The sequence below is a fragment of the Symphodus melops genome (genome assembly GCF_947650265.1).
Source record: "Symphodus melops genome assembly, chromosome: 23".
NCBI lineage: Eukaryota > Metazoa > Chordata > Actinopteri > Labriformes > Labridae > Symphodus > Symphodus melops.
In genome coordinates, this window is record NC_136713.1 from 1,970,300 (window position 1) to 1,987,877 (window position 17,578).

Here is a 17,578-nt window from a genome sequence, read left to right on the forward strand (position 1 = left end):
CAGAGTCGGTACCAACCCGTGGCAGGCCTTAAAACCTACAACAACTAACGCAGTCTATGCTATAAGATGCAAGGCCTGCCACAGACTCTATGTGGGGGAGACCAGAAATGACATCACAGCGCGCATTAGACAACATTTTTATCAGATTAATAGCGGGAATGGCGCCACTGTCTTGTATGCACATTTTAATTTTCTTTCATTCTACTGGTCTTAATGAGAAATATTAGGGTGGATCCATTTCCTTCTTTTTTAATATAGTTTTTAGTGGTTTTTAGAAATGCTGAGCCCCTGACCTCCCGGGGCCTCTCCTGCAGGTTTTAACAGGCCGACCCTCTGTGACCCTACTTCTTCTCTATGGGATCTTAATTTATTTATGTTTTAATATTATTTATTGCCAGTGTGTCTCATGCATGGTCTTAATATTACAAGTTTTCTGAAATATGATGTTTAAATATGCAAATAAGGCATTATTTAATGAAATAAACGCTAATTTGCATTCATTGGGGGGATATAAATCTGAACATTGGAAATGGCCAGGTTCAAAATTATTTTTTCATTTAGTTAACATAGTAGATACAAAGGGATTTACAGAGGGGATTTTAGATATGTCTTTTTATCACTTCATAAATCAGAAAATACTATCAACAGACCTAAAAAAAAAAATTAAAAAAAAAAGATTTTCGCCCTGTTTTTAGGAATATATTGTTCCATAAATCAGGCTATGAATGATATATCAACAAACCCCTCTGTAAATCCCTGCAGAGTATACCTAGGAATAAAACTGGAAAGTTTGGTGCATGTAAGTGCTACTGAAGTGGAGATTTATGTGACGGAGTATGAGAGAAAACCCATTTTGAGAAAACAGCGTTTAAAGATTTACATTGTAAAATTTCACACATTTCTAAAGGAAAACATTGCTAACAAGCAAAACAACTAGTCAGTACATTGGTTATAGCAATGTAGACCATGTCTAGCACATGGACAATAACAAATGGCTAAAACAGCACTGCCATGTCAGGCTTTCAACTGTATACAACCACAGAAAAGCCCAAATACAGACACACTAATGAGCATCAGCTTTATGTCCATCAGAAGACTAAATGTCCACACAGAACTCAAAGTTCACCTATGAGTGTTTACAGGCTATAGTTGTACATTCCTACTCCATGTAGGCTGTATGTATCCTCACTTCAATGTCCTGGAAACAGACTCATGATCAGGTTCATGTCCTTGGTTTTTGCCACCAAATAGAAAACCTGTAAAAGTAAAACTGACCAACAATAATTGAGATGGCACTTTATTCTATTTCTATTCTATCCATAAGAAATAATTTTAAAAAAACAGGCTACTGTTATTACAGTGCTATAATATGTTACACAGAGTTTCCAACAGAATGACGCGTGGAGGACGCGCTTGGGGTGGACGAGCGCAGCTCGCAGCTGGACAGTGCATTTATTGCAATCAATGTCATTCTTACCATATTTTTGACTTTATTTCATTTGTTTTATGAAAATGTTGAATATATGTTTGTAAGTAGTTTAAAATGATGCTCTAATGCGCACAATGCAGAGTGAGTTAGGGTGCGTGTTTGTGTGAAACGAAGAGAGAGGGGGAAAGAGAGACTATCAGGCTGTGCGTGACACAGTCCCCTGAGAGTATTAAATATAAACTCTGGAGCATGTTTTGACCCTGATCTCACACAATTCAGACAAATAATCAAATAAACAAAGCAGCTCATTCAATTGTGCAAACATCAACGAGTGTGGCGTGCGCGTCACTTTTATATCTAAATCACCCCCCCCCCCCCCAGCTTACGTTCAGAAGCGATTCCGGGGGGGCATTTCACGGGGTAATGCATCACAACTTGTCCTCTTACATCCCCTTGCAAGTGACAACTTTTGTTTTCTTTTCACTAATTTACAGGAAGATATTTTGACTCATTCTCAAAAGGTCCCGCGGAGGCTAAACAAGGAAGAGTCAAAGTATACCATGTGATGCGTCTGAACGAATCACGTTATCAGAAACACATTACGTTCTTAGCATTAAACCTCCCGTTAAACTTTCACGACTGGTTGCTGGTAGAAAGGAAGTGTCCTTATTTGGATTACATGGTGTTGTGCAGGAGAGAGAGAGCTTTACAGAGATATCAGTCATGACGGGCATCAGAGAGCAGCCGTCACACAGCACGTCCCGTTAGAATGCTAACTTTCAGACAAATTTACACGAAACTTAACGCCGCGACCAGACAAAATGTATTAAAATATACACAAATGTATTATTTGGATAATTTCTTTATGGTAGTTTAAAAGATTACATGTTCAGGGACTGAATAAGCCCAAAATCTCAAAAATGATCAGTGCATAAAAAATGGCTGTTTTTGCCTGCCGTGTCTCGCCTTAAAACATAATATTGCTTCAAATGTTAATGTCTCACTCACACACACACACACACACGTACTCACACGGTCATACACACTCACACACATACACACTCACCTTACAGAGAGGGGATTAAGTCCCAATTCAAATGAATTGAGAAATATTAAACCTTTCAACCTCCTTCAAAACCTCATAACTTTGGCTGTGTTCTACTTAGAGACTTCATTTTGCTTTAAAACATTAATCAATGTTTCCACTATTTATACCAATTCACCAATTTCCTTGAACCTTAACTTTTTTAGTTTTCAAACAGGGCCATAACTCTTTAACAGTTTGAACTCTTTTTGAATGGGTGTGTGTCCGGTGGAATGTTTTGGTGGAGTGGGTAACATCAAACACTAAAATGTGCTTTGATGTATAATGGGTTTTCAGATAGTGTTTTGATTGGCTACTTTCATTGTCTTGACAAACAATTTTCACATAGCAACATAAACTTTGACCAATCGTGTACAAACGGTCTGTCCTGCTCTCAACTGCTGAAAGGCACCTGTCAGTCTTTGATCATCCATCGAGAGAGAAACAATGGTAAGGAGAAGATTTTCTAATTATAGCCTTTATGCTAGAAATGTTAGCTTATTGTCTGATGTGTATATATTATTGTATATTCATTGCAAAGAATATATTACAGATTAAGATATGTAATATTTATATGTCGAGAAAAATCCAAGAAAACAAAGTTAGAACTTAAACTTAAAATTAAGCAAGTTGTCACTCTTTTGACTTCACTCAAACACTGGTTTGATTTTACAACAGTCCAACGTAATCTTCCTAACAGCTCAATATATTAACTATTTATATTAATTGCCACATTTTATGTAACAGAGAGGATTGTATTATGAACGAGTAAATGTGGAAATACACAGACAAGCTAGCATATTAACAAAGAGTTGATTCAAGGTCATATCCATCTATGTGGAGGTCATCTTCACAGCCATTGGCTAATTACATGGTCTCAGCAAAAGACTGTCTCACAAAGTACAGTAAGACAAGGCTCTGGGTTCTGGCAAATAATGATGTCGCATAGTAACAGTAGCTTTGGCCAATCACCCCCCCCCCCCCAAAAAAAAAAACAAACAGCCAGGCTGGCTGCTGTGAATTAGTCGTGAAGAATTCACAAAATGGTGGAGGTGTGAAGATTTTTTTCTTTGGACTTTGTTAACATTAAATTAAGATATTATTAATTATAATTAATTGTTTTAATTATTTCTGAATTGTATTTTGTTTTTCTGTCTAATTTTAGTATAGCTGCACTGTCTTCTTTTACTGCTCTGTGTGCCTTTACATTGCCCCCCAGGGACAAATAAAGTTTATTTGAATTGAATAGATCATTAAAATGACATAATAAATGATTACAACTTCTATTGTTATTATTACAGTATGTATGTTGAAAGCGAAAGTTTTCTTTTTTAACATAAATTCTTTCTCTTTTCTCATGTAGATGAAGATAAGTGCCGTTTGCGATCAAAGACAGCCTCCAAATTTTCAACCCCCACCCCTGCACATCGTTTTTTTATTGGACACCAAGGTACATAAAACCTTGTCATGGGCTTTTGACGGAGGGGTTGTTGTCCCCTCTGTCATTAAAACAAACAGGGTGGCCATTATAAGCGACGGGGAGGTCATCAAGAAAATCACTTTTTCAGACCTCTAGTCTAAAATATATTCTTGGGATGGGATATGTAATGCGGGGGTATTGCCTTTATGGGACCGTCCCTCCATATGGGATCAACGTGACCGCGAACACGAGACTATTTAAAACGTGCCCTATACCTGTTGGAAGACAACTGATGGAGGAGGGTCGGCAAATAATGAGCCCACTGAGCCCTGAGAAGACGTGGGCCGAGATCAGGGGGCTGCAAGGGCTCTTCTCCCTGAAGGGGACGGTGGTGGAGGTCAGTTTAACAAACACACAGAAACAGACACACACACTTGCACAGACAGACGGATAGGATTTTGTTGATATTTGTGTGGTAATTGTTTAATACCAACAAAACATTTCTTCCATTCAGTTGTCCAGCCTCAGACCAGTCACTGTTGGTCGGGACAGGGTCCCCATGAGGGAGATTGTCCTTGAACAAGTAAGTTAGAGTAATAAATAGTGTATAGTAAGAAAAGGGCTTTCAATCTGTCTCTCATTGACCCTGTGTCTCTCTGTCACTCTCAGCCTCTTATTGTTTATTGTTAGCAGCAGAACAGCTTCAACATTAGAGTGAAATAGAGAGAATCGAAGCACCTGTAATGTACTGATGGAAGTCAGAGTCATCATTTCAGAGATGGAGAGAAAATGTGCAAAGATGTCTTCAAGGAAAAGGGACATTAGGAAGGAGAATGCAGTAGACAGATACTTAGCATCACTTTTGATAAAAATTGTATTATTTGGTGAAATGAATGTTTGGCCTGTTTACATAACTCATTTATCCTACCATTGTGGAATGATTAACATCATTCAAATGTTTCCCATTTAAAATGTACGCATACTGGAAAAAAAACCCATAAATCACAATCCTGTTGTTCCATTTATTTATTAAGGACAAACACAGTTGAAATCAATCTGTGGCGGGAGGCAGCCCTTTTTACTGTGGTGGTGGGTGCCTGGGTGACTGTCACCCACCTGAAATGTCGGGACAGTGCATTTGGGGTGAAATCACATTCCACCCACTACACGACCATAGTGGTAGGTTTTTATTAAGTTTCTTATGTAGTTGTTCTTGATTTTACGAGGAGGAAATGGAGCTAACAGACTCCACTCCTCTGATTTTTGCTCATGTCTCATTTCACCTTTTGATAAAAATTGCACATTTTCTTCACCTTCAGTTTTAACTTGCGTTTATTTCTTGCCACCAGGAGGCCAGCACCAGCCAGGAGGCGAACTGCCTGGGGGCCGACGATGTGCCAGGGAAGCCGGGGTGGCTGAATCTTCTCTTGGAGACTGGGGAAATGCCCCTTATCTCAGAGGAGATGGAGCAATTTACTACCCCAAATGAACATTGTGCCTTTCCCGGTGTCTATTTTGGTTAAAGGGGGGGTGGTGCAACAAGTTCTTGTTGGAGGGAAAGAAGGAGAGGAAGAGGGGAAGGAGGGAGAGGAGGAAGAGGGGAGGAATATGAAGAGGGGGGGCAGGTGGAGGAAGAAGAGTTGTAGGGGGGAGGATGTGGAAAAAGGGATTATTTTTTTTATTGATGTTTGTAATTTTTATTTTGAAAGCAGTTCATTTGTTTTAATTATTGTTCTTGATTTAAAAAAATGTGTTTTAATTTTCATGTTCAAAATAAATATTGTTTCTTGGACAAAGTGACTGTACAATTAAAACACAACAACTTCAACCACGTAATATAAGTAGCCTATTAGATCTCTCTTTCATTGATCAATCAATAAAATGAATTGTCTTATTTTCTTTCCTAATGTAGAGCACTTGGTTCCCTCCTTTTAAAAGAGATTGACTCAATCACGGAGCATGTCCTTACCTAATGTCTATATTACTTTTGTGGTAAGACGGGCTTTGGAGGCCTGTGTTGGGTGTACTTTTACCTGTCGCTCTGGTCTGGTGGACCATTTAAGCGCTGTGCCTGATAAATTTCTAAAAGTGACTGTCTAACCAGCGTTTGGGTTGCAGCCACGCTGCAGGCCAGGCAGATTGCTTTGCATTGTGCACTCCTGGCTCACATTAGCGGGTAACCTGTTGCTCAACGCGCCCCCTCCATCGGCCATCCAAGCCCTGGACCGTGCGCTTTGAAGCACTTTCAGCGGTATGTTTTCCCCATTTTTTTGTAGCTCCTCAGGTTTAGTTTAGTTAGTAATCCAAATGTATGTTTCTTTAGGTGTCGTCAGTGGTCTGCAGTGGCACTGGCACGTTGCCTCTGCTGCTTTGCCCTTTACCTCCGTCGTTTGGGTGCTTGCGCTCTGCGCATTCGTGTCTCCAAACCTGACACTTTGGTTTGAAAACTATCATACTGTTCAGCTTTTTCTGCTCAAGTGTGCTATGACTTTTCACGTTTGTACTAATTTTACTTTTTAAGTTATTTCACTTTTTCCACCAAATTCTGCCCCATTCAAATGAATGGGAAACGTTTCAACTTTTCCACCTCTTCTTATGCTTATGGTATTTTTCCTGCTATTTCCTCTGCTTCGGCTGTGGCTCAGTTTGTGACTCTTCGCCTTTCACTCAGAAGGATGAGGGTTCGATCCCCTGTTCCTCCGAGCAACACTACTCTTTCAACCGTTTGTGCTACTTTCACCGTTCAACTATCATTCTGTTCAGCTTTTTCTGCTCATTATGGCTATGACTTTTTACTAATTTTACTACTGTTTTTTCTGCTGTTTCCTCTTCTTCTGCTTCTTGTATTTCTGCTTTTGCTACATCTTCTTCTTCTTCAGATACTTTTACTTCTTGTTTTAGTTTTGCTACTGTCTTTGCGTATGAATGCATGTGAAGCATTCACACGCATTTTCCGCTGGGAAATGCAAATTTTCTAGTTCTGTTCAGCTTTTTCTGCTCAAGTGTGCTATGACTTTTCACGTTTGTACTACTTTTACTTTTTAAGTTATTCCACAAAATTCTGCCCCATTGAAATGAATGGGAAATGTTTCACTCAGAAGGTTGAGTGTTTGATCCCCAGCTCCTGCGATCAACACTACTTTTCAACCGTTTGTGCTACTTTCACTGTTCAACTATCATACTGTTCAGCTTTTTCTGCTAATTATGGCTATGACTTTTCACGTTTGTACTACTTTTACTTTAAGTTATTTCACTTTTTCCACCAAATTCTGCCCCATTGAAATGAATGGGAAACGTTTCACTCAGAAGGTTGAGTGTTCGATCCCCAGCTCCTGCGATCAACACTACTCTTCAACCGTTTGTGCTACTCTCACCTGCTACTTTTACTACGTTTACATTGTTTTGCTATCTTGTATATTTTTTAAACTATACCTCCAAATGTTTGCTGATGTTTTTTGCTGTCTTCCACGTTTTTCAATGTGTGTGTATGTGGTGGGACACTTTTACTTGTTGTACTAATTTTACTACTGCCAGCTGACTGCGGTTACTCTTGATTGCACCTACACACACGTTCCTGCTCTTAACTGAGCTCTTAAAAGTGCTTCGGTCAGTCTTTGGTCATCCTTCAAAGCAGGAACAATGGTAAGGACAACATTTTCTAATTATAGCCTTTATGCTAGAAATGTTAGCTTATTGTCTTATGTGTATATATTATTGTGTATTCATTGCGAAGAATATAATACAGATTAGGACATGTAAAATTTATATGTTGAGAAAGCTAGAATTTAAAGTTGAAATTAAGCAAGTTGCCACTCTTCTCAAACACTGGTTTGATTTTACAATAGTCCAATGTAATCTTCCAAACGGCTCAATATATTAACTATTTATCTTAATTGCCACATTTTATGTAACGGAGAGGATTGTATTATGCATTTTTACAGGGGTGGCCAACCCTTGTCCTCAAGAGCCACAATCCTGCATGTTTTAGATGTCTCCCTCTTCAACACACCTGATTCAAATGACTATCTCGTCATCAAGCTCTGCAGAAGTCTGATAACGATCCTGATCACTTTTATGTTGAAAGCGGACGTTTTCTCAAGTTGTTTTTTTTAACAAAATGTCTTTTTTCTTTACTCTCATACAGATGAAGATAAACGCCGTCTGCGGCCAACACCATGGCCCCGATTTCACTCCCCCACCCCTGCATATCATTTTTCTTTTTGAAAAAAAAAATTGAAAACACTTTCATGGGTGTTTGAGGGGGGGGCGGTTTTCCCCTTGGTAAAGAGAGAAAATAGGGTGCTCATCTTGAGTGATGGTGAGACCATCAAAAAGGTGACTCTTTTTGAGTCCTCAAAATTGAAATTACAACTTGGTGTGGGTTATGCCCTCCGGGGATATTCCCTTCATGGGACAGCCCCACCATACAGTTTAAATATCACAGCACAGGCAAGGCTTTTTAGGAGCCTTACTTTTGAGGTGAGCGCTGACCTCAGGGAGCAGGGGCAGCTCCTACTCAACCCTCTAAGCCCAGAGAAGAGTTGGGCAGAGGCCAGGGGGATGCCGGGGCTGTTCACCCTGAAGGGGATGGTGGTGGAGGACACACACACACGATTTTTTTAATACTTGCGTGTTAAATGTTTAATACCAACAATATTTCTTCCATACAGGTGTTCACCATACGAGCAGTCAGCATGGGTAGGGACAAGGTCCCCGTCAGAGATATTGTCCTGGAACAAGTAAGTTAGATATATTATATGAAGTAACTGCTCTGAATCTGTCTCTCATTGACCCTGTGTCTCTCTGTCACTCTCAGCCTCTTATTATATATTGTTAGCAGCAGGACAGCTTCAGCATTGGAGTGAAATAGAGAGAATTAAAAGCACCTGTAATGTACTGATGTAAGTCAGAGTCATCATTTCAGAGGTTGAGAGAACATGTGCAAAGATTTGAATAAAAGGGAAATTAGGGAGGAGAATGCAGCAGACAGCTATATATAGCAGCACTTTTGATAAAAATGCTTTAATTATTTTGCAATGGGAATGTGTAGCCTGTTTAGGTAACTCATTTATCCTATCATTGTGGAATGATTTACATCTAAAATGGGTTGTTGTTATTTAAAATGTATGCATACTGGATCAAAGCCCCATAAAACAGAATACTATTTTTCTATTTATTTAAGGACAATCACAGGGTTGGCGTCACTCTGTGGAGGGAGGTCGCCCTATGCCCTGTGGTGGCTGGAGCCTGGGTGGAGGTCACCCACCTTAAGTCCCGAGAGTCGGGGTTTGGGACTAAATCTCACTCTACTCAATTTACGGAAATTCTGGTAGGTTTTTATTAAGTCTCAGCCAATTAAGTATAATTAGCTGTTTAACTAATGTTTATTTCTTGCCATCAGGAGGCCAGCACCAGCCAGGAGGCCAAATGCCTGGGGGCGGACACCGTGCCAGGGCAGCCGGGGTGGCTTCACCTGCTTTTGGAGAGTGGGGAAATGCCTCTAATTTCTGAGGAGAAATGGGGGCTATTGTTTCCAAAAATTACGTCGGTCCCTTTCCCTGTTTTTATTTAGCTCAAAGGGGGGGGTGGTACAGGAAGTGATTCCATTGGAGAAAGACAAGGATGGAAGAGGGGGAGGATGAAGAGGGGCAGCTGGAGGAAGAAGAGGTGTATGGGGAAGAATGTATTTTTTTTTCTTATTGATCAATGTTTGTAATTTCTGTTGAAAGTACTTCGTTTTAATTGATTGTTACTGATTTAAAAAAATGCGTTTGTTTAATTTTCGTGTTAAAAATAATTGTTTACTTGAACAAAGTGACTGTACAATTAAAACGCAACAACTTCAACCACGTAATATAAGTAGCCTATTAGAGCTCTGTCTTTCATTGATCAATCAATAAAATGAATTCTTATTTTTTTCCTAATGTAGAGTACTTGGTTCCCTCCTTTTAAAAGAGATTGAATCGATCACGGAGCATGTCCTTACCTAATGTCTATTACTTTTCTGGTAAGACGGGCTTTGGAGGCCTGTGCTGGGTGTATTTTTACCTGTCGCTCTGGTCTGGTGGACTATTTAAGCGCTCCCATTCCCATTCATTCCCCTTTGACCTCACGCTCTTCCTGGTCCTCCATATTGGCCGCCTTGTCCTCCAGCTTCAGGTAGATCCCATTTCATGTCCAAATGCATAAAATAATCTTTCCAAATCCCACCGCTGCGCTCCGTCGCTCATTTCTGAGGATAAATGGGGGGGATTTGTTTCCAAAAATAATGTCGGTCCCTTTCCCTGTGTATATTTCGGTCAAAGGGGGGGGGGGGGGGGGTGGTACAGGAAGTCATTGCAGTAGGGAAAGACAGGGATGGAAGAGGGAAAGGAGAGGAAGAGGGGGAGGATGAAGAGGGGAAAAAGAAGGGGGAGGACTACAAAGAGGGGAAGCAGGGGCAGCTGGAGGAAGAATAGATGGAGGGGGAAGAAGGAAAATAATGTATATATGTTTTAAATGTTTTTTATTGATCAATGTGTTTAATTTTTATGTTGAAAGGAGTTATTGTTCATTTGTTTTAAATAATTAAAGATTTAAATAATTGTTTAATTTGTATGTGAAGTTTATGTTATGTCAAAATAAATCGTTTTTCTTGGACAAAGTGACTATACAATTAAAACAATAACTTAAACCACGTAATAATATAAGTAGCCTATTAGAGCTCTCTCTTTCATTGATCAATCAATAAAATTAATTGTCTTTTTCAGCTGCCACACTTTTTATCGCTTTGGTTTTGGGCACCCACCGGCATAAATCGGTTTATTTAGTCTTTGCATATTAATCTTTCATTGCTTGGTTCTCTTTTTAGTTAATCGTTTACATTTTCTAGATGGACTAAAGTCTCCCGAACTTAAATTCCTTGTGTGTTCAACATACCTGGCCAATAAAAGTGATTCTGATGTTTGACAACAAAACAACAACAAAACTTTCGCATGTTTACGCGTTGTTTTTTCTGCCACTATTTATATTGAATATGTTCTCATTGACACTACAACTAGTTTCGTAGCAGAGCGGCAGTATGTAGCGCTGTCGCTCAGGAAGACGGGGTTCACGACCCTCATACAGCAATGTTTTTTTTTTTGTGACCTTGTCAAACTTACGGCCCACGGGCCGGATCCCTTTGGGAAGAAAGGGGACCATTTCAAAACATATTTTCACTACATTTTATCATCCCACCAGCATAATCATATATAGGTCTAACAGATTATACATACCTTTTTATTTATTTTTTTAGAAAGATAGACGGATATAATTCTATAGATAAAACTGTTGTGGGCAAAATGCAGTAATGATGCCAACCGCTACTATGTGTTAACAAATATAGTAGCAATGTAATAACTTTAATTTATAAATGTCAAACTTCTCAACAAACATCTTCAAAATGATCTCCGTGCAAAAAAAGACAAAACACGAAAATACTGTGTGCATGGCCTCGCTGTCAGTGAATTCCTTTATTCCGAGGGACATTGAACGCCTCGCTCACAGACTGCTTCATCTGCACAAGCGCGTTAGAGTGTCACTCGTCTCTGGATTTTTTGCGGTAAGTGTTGCAAAGACATCTCTCTCCTTACTATTTAAGACTTTCACGGTACACAAACACATCCTGGGTTTTAGAAATAAGGCAGAATATTCTCTATTACCGACTGTTACCGTGGAGGAAAGGGGTTGTTAAAATATTGTACATTACAACCGGAGAGTTCTACTCTTGCGCTAATTAGCTTGTGGCTAGCTGCCAATGAGTCAGCAGAGAGCTGAACTGTTAGTAACATCCGGTACAGCGGGAAATGTTTCTCTACACATGATGCCATTTGTTAAAGAGCATATTGCAGGTTTAGGACAAAACTTAACTACCGTATTTTCCGCCCTATAAAGGCGCACCTAAAAACCTTAAATTTTTTCAAAAGCTGGCAGTGCGCCTTATAATCCGGTGCACCTTATATATGGATCAATATTGAGGCGCAACAGGTATTGCAACTACGGTAAGCAGCCACGGACGTAGAAGAAGTAGTGCGCGATGCATGCTGGGATATATAAAAACGGCGTTTCATTCGTGTGTTTGTTTAAAGACCCTGAAATGGCTCCTTCTAAGAGACACGCTTACAACGCAGAGTTTAAACTCAAGGCGATCAGTCACGCAGCAGAACACGGGAATAGAGCAGCAGCGAGAGAGTTTAATATCAACGAATCGATGGTGCGGAAGTGGAGGAAGCAAGAGGATGAGCTGCGGCAAGTAAAGAAGACTAAACAGTTTCTGCGGGTGCAAAGCGAGATGGCTGCAGTTAGAGACCGGGTGGCTTTTTTCACACAGCTCCGTCCCTATTGATCTGCGACTCCATGCGCGCGCACATATCACCGATTGTGTCAAAAAAACAAGTGAAGCACACTAATTCAGTGCTCGCCGTCATTCCGGGTGGATTGACAAAAGAACTCCAGCCGCTAGATGTTTGCGTCAACAGAGCATTCAAAGCTAGACTGCGAACTGCGTGGGAGCAGTGGATGACAGAAGGCGAACACACGTTCACCAAGACGGGGAGACAGCGCCGGACGACGTACGCCACTATCTGCCAGTGGATCGTAAATGCCTGGGCTGATATATCAGTCTCAACTGTGGTCCGAGCTTTTAGGAAGACAGGAATTGTCACTGAACTGCCAGACAACAACAGCGACATTGACTCGACTAATGACAACTTTGATGAGGTGGAGCCGGGCGTGTTGGATGCCACACTCGCCCAGCTGTTTAATTCGGACACTGAAGAAGAAGAATTCGAGGGATTCGTAGATGAGGAATGAACTGATAAAGTGAGCTTTACGTGTTTCTTTTGGTGTGTTTACAGTTGAACAAGGTTGGTCATATTGTGAATATGAACATTAACGCGTGATATTTGAGTTATTAGTTCTTAATCAATAACTGCTTTTTTTGAGTTATTGTTTTACACTATTACGAGTGTTACTATATTGTGATTGCACTAACGTTTAATTTAGTGTAACAGCATCAAAATGTTTTTTACGCGTTTACTGAGTGGAGGAAAAGTTCCTCTCCACTATGTGAGATAAATGTTGCAGTACATGTTTTACCTTGCTGTTGTTAAAAGATAAACTGTGACACGAAAATACCGTACTAATACGGCAGAAAATAATAAAACAGTTTATTCAACTTTAATCTGACTGTTTTCATCATTCAACATTTTTCATTTCAACATTCCCTTTAGCGCAGCACCATCCAATGGATGCATTACGTAACCCAAGCCTCTACTGTAGCGGTGCGCCTTATATATGGAAAAAGTTTTAAAATAATGTCATTCATTGAAGGTGCGCCCTATAATACGGTGCGCCTTATAGGGCGGAAAATACGGTACAGGAAAAAGCATTCTAGTTGCTCATTGTCTGTCACGATTCATATTTGAATGATTGGTCATTTGCTTTTTGGCTGAAGTTTACTCTACTCAGTACAGTGGGGCAATTTTTGTTGTTCTGAACATTAACAACTATTTGCTTTTCTAATGGGGAATTGGTATTTTTTGATACTAGCTATTTGTGTTTATGGTTTGAGTTTAACTACAGTGTCCCAGATTAATATGTCACTGTTACAGATGGAGGTAGCCTGTGACCTCCAGCGCTTCTAACGAGCTGATCATTGAGAACACCTGTCCTCATTGCACCCAGCCTTTGCTCATCAGCCTGGCTGCTCTATAAAAGGAGGTTCTTTCCCTCAGTTAGGCGTGTGACTGAGGGAAAGAAGGGAACGGTGCACCTGGGTCCCAAGTGCACCGTTACAGCTTTACACACCTGCCGAACATTTTTTGATTCAACCTGCCCTGACAATCCAAACGCATTTGCCGTTTGTTTGGTAATCTCCCTTCGTCTGCTAAATAATGAAGCATGCGGGACACTTTTTTTTTTTTTTTTTTAACACCGACTGTTGATTGCATGACAGTAGACTGCACTTCAATGTGAGGACGAAGTAACTCCAACAACGGCAGGAGTGAGGACCAGAACATACGGAAATTTTCACAAAAAAGTGCCTGAACAAGAAAACGTTGTGAGGGCATCCACTTTTGTCACAGGCAGTGACGTTTTGAAACGCAAAACCCCGGTTATTGACGTCCACATGCAAACAAAAACGGAGAATTTGCAAATCTTCACTTTGGTCGGAGAATTTTAAAAGCTTCGTTTTTGATGCTGTCAATCTGCATTTTCGTGTGGCTGAGAGGCAGAAACATCTTCGTTTAGTGAGATACCCGGCTACGTGTGGACGGGGCATCAGTTATTCTAACAATTCATCTGGAAAAAAAAAACAAGTGCAGACAATTCTTTGGTATGATAGGTTAATGGGACTTGCAAATGTTTCTCAAGTGAATTTTTTTAAATTATTTCCCTGACAAGCCCTCAATTGTTATGAAGGACAGAAGTCACAGAGAGGAAAACTAACAAATAGGATATTGCACCTTCATAAAATAACAAAAATAAGGCCTTTGGGTTTCTAAAAGGAGAGGTGGAGTTATAAGTCTCCACAGTCATCTACTAATTCTACTGAAAGAAAGCAGACGAACTAAAGAATCTGGCCTCAAACAAAAGTTGGAACCTTTTGCAACTTTTTTTGAAAGCCTCTTCCCCATTCCCAACCTTACAACACTCTTTCCACAAACAGAGAAGTCAACTGAAGGTGTTGACTCTATGGTGTCACACGCCTAACTGAGGGAAAGAACCTCCTTTTATAGAGCAGCCAGGCTGATGAGCAAAGGCTGGGTGCAATGAGGACAGGTGTTCTCAATGATCAGCTCGTTAGAAGCGCTGGAGGTCACAGGCTACCTCCATCTGTAACAGTGACATATTAATCTGGGACACTGTAGTTAAACTCAAACCATAAACACAAATAGCTAGTATCAAAAAATACCAATTCCCCATTAGAAAAGCAAATAGTTGTTAATGTTCAGAACAACAAAAATTGCCCCACTGTACTGAGTAAACTTCAGCCAAAAAGCAAATGACCAATCATTCAAATTTGAATCGTGACAGACAATGAGCAACTAGAATGTTTTTTCCTGTACATGTTGGATTTTGCATCTCTTGCAATGCTAAACTTCAACAGAGCAACCGACGGTTAGTGGAGGCAGACCGCTGCAGAAACAACAAAGGGTTTTACATTGATGTAGCTGGCATCTATGTAGAGGAGAAAAGGGTGACTAATATCAGGAGCTATTAGTACAGGTGCTGTGGCTAAGAGTGCTTTTATTTTTCTGAAAGCAATCCAGTACTCTGGGGTCCAATGGTAAAAGACCTTTGAGCTGGTGAAGTGTGTAAGGGGGGGGCTGCTACTTACGAAACATTTCTGCAAAATTCCATGTCATAGCCAGCCATCCCTAAAAACCATTTGAGCTCCCTGCGGGAGGTAGGCACGGGAATGTTTATAATGGCCTTTACCTTTAATAATAATACATTTTATTCAAGGACGCCTTTCATGACACTCAAGGTCCCCTTACAGAAAAAATAAAAAACACAAAAAAACATTAACACTATAAACTACATAACCTTTGAAGCCATATTTAGCACCTCCCCTGTCCAACCACTTTTCCCAGGTAATCAACAGTGGCTTTAGCAATCTCAGAACTTTCTAAGTTGGCAGTTAGGTTAGCTGTTTTTACCTTTCAAACACCACTCTGACAGGCTTGAGATGTTCGGACAAGGAGTTGCTGGATACTACATAATCAATGTAAGCCTCTGTATTGTCGAGACCCTGCAATACCATGAAAGTGGCATGAGCGTCCCTTAAACCGATTGGCATCCTATAGTCAAACAATCCATCTGGAATCACAAATGCAGATATTTCTTTGGCATGCTGGGTTAATGCAGCCTGGGGGAACATGTGAGTGATGTTCGCTATAGTTTTTTTATTTTTTATTTAATTGACCATGTGAACCATACTATTTAAGCTGAGAAAACAATGGCTGTACTTTTAGACAGCTGAATATGTAACTGTTACAGATGGAGGTAGCCTGTGACCACCAGCGCTTCTAACGAGCCGATCATTGAGAGCACCTGTCCTCATTGCAATCAGCCTGTGCTCATCAGCCTGGCTGCTCTATAAAAGGAGGTTCTTTCCTTCAGTTAGGAGTGTGACACCAGCGAGTCAACACCTTCAGTTGACATCGCTGTGTTTGTGGGGAGAGTGAGCGTGTATGGGGAAAAGGGTGGAGAGAAAGTTTTTAAATTGGTTTAGTTCTTCTGGGATTTTCACTGAGGAGTGGCAAAAACATTGGGAAGCAGGGACTACAGGAAGGCAGTTATCATATAAAGAATGAGGCAGCAGAAAGAAGGGAGGAAGTTATTACTAAGCTCAGACTTGGGCATAGTACTTCAAACAAGATACTGCAAGAGAGTATATAATGCACTTCTTGTCAAAGGGACAAGTCAATTGTTGTCATTTTTCAGTTTGAACCAATGAGACTGCAGCATTAGGATTAAGGCCCTCTTCTTTCATCCAATGGGATGTTTCCACATCACAAGTGTCTCTCCCCCTTTCATCCAATGAGACTGCAGCATTAGGATCCTAGCTGTCTGACCAATGAGAGGATGCTCTGTCTGGATCAATGAGGCAGGAGGGGGGTCAATGAGACGCTACATTGTCTTGGTTTTTAAACCAAAACTAAAATAAATAATATAAATAATAAAAAATAATAAATTATTAAACTAAAATAAACTGTGAAATGTGATGTGAACTATAAAATAATTTCATGCATGCATAACAAACAAACAAAAAACACCATTTGAGGAATTCACTCTCCTAGCTGTACACTGTAGTGACCTATGCATGAAAGGATTAAACAACACTTCAAGTGTCAAAACACCACAGACAGATGATGTAGGGATTTTCAGGAGCGAATACCTGACCAATGATTAGATTGGGTTTTATAAAATTTAGTTGTCAAATTAAATTGAATAAGTTTACTTATTAATAAAAATCAATAATTATTATTAAACTGAGTTTAATAAACCTCGGAGCACCACCCTGTAAACAGGGAACAACCAAAATATTACAAATATCAGTCTCAAAATACTTAATTAAATACCAATATCATCAATATACCTTCTGTATTCAATTGAAGGTGGGAAATCTGAACACAAAGCCCTTTCACCCAGCCTAAGTCACAATGTGAATACACAGTAATCACAAACAACTGCTCTTTAAATTATAACAATTTATTTAACAAAGAAACATCAAGTTAATCAATGAAACTCAATCAAACAAACAACTATTATAAACTAAACTACAGGTAACAAACAAAACAAACAAGCGTGGCACGTGTGTGCGTGTTTCTCTGAGAGAGAGAGAGATCAAAATGGCAGCGTGGTCACGTGATGGCGGACACAGAACACAGGTCTATTGTCTAGAGACGGAGTCAAACTCTGTCTCTACCTGATCTATGTTTCTGCAGCGTCTGGAAAACCACAGATCTCTGTGTGTGTGCGTCTGCCGAAAGGTGTGTGCGTAAAAGGTAGAGAGAGAGAGAGAGAGAACAGCGCACCTTGAAAGCTCAATCTCAGCCTGGAACTCACGCACAACTCAGAGCATAGTTAACTTCACTACCAGAAGCCAGTGGCTGAG

The 17,578-nt window shown here is 40.1% G+C and overlaps 1 long non-coding RNA gene across 1 annotated transcript; it reads right to left on the reverse strand.

Annotated features, from left to right (window-relative positions):
- Positions 1–863: 863 nt before the first annotated feature.
- Positions 864–2,424, reverse strand: LOC306818992. Its single transcript, XR_013778458.1, has 2 exons — positions 1,847–2,424; positions 864–1,786 (listed from the first exon to the last, which is right to left on the reverse strand). It is a non-coding gene; the product is annotated as an uncharacterized lncRNA (long non-coding RNA).
- Positions 2,425–17,578: the final 15,154 nt, after the last annotated feature.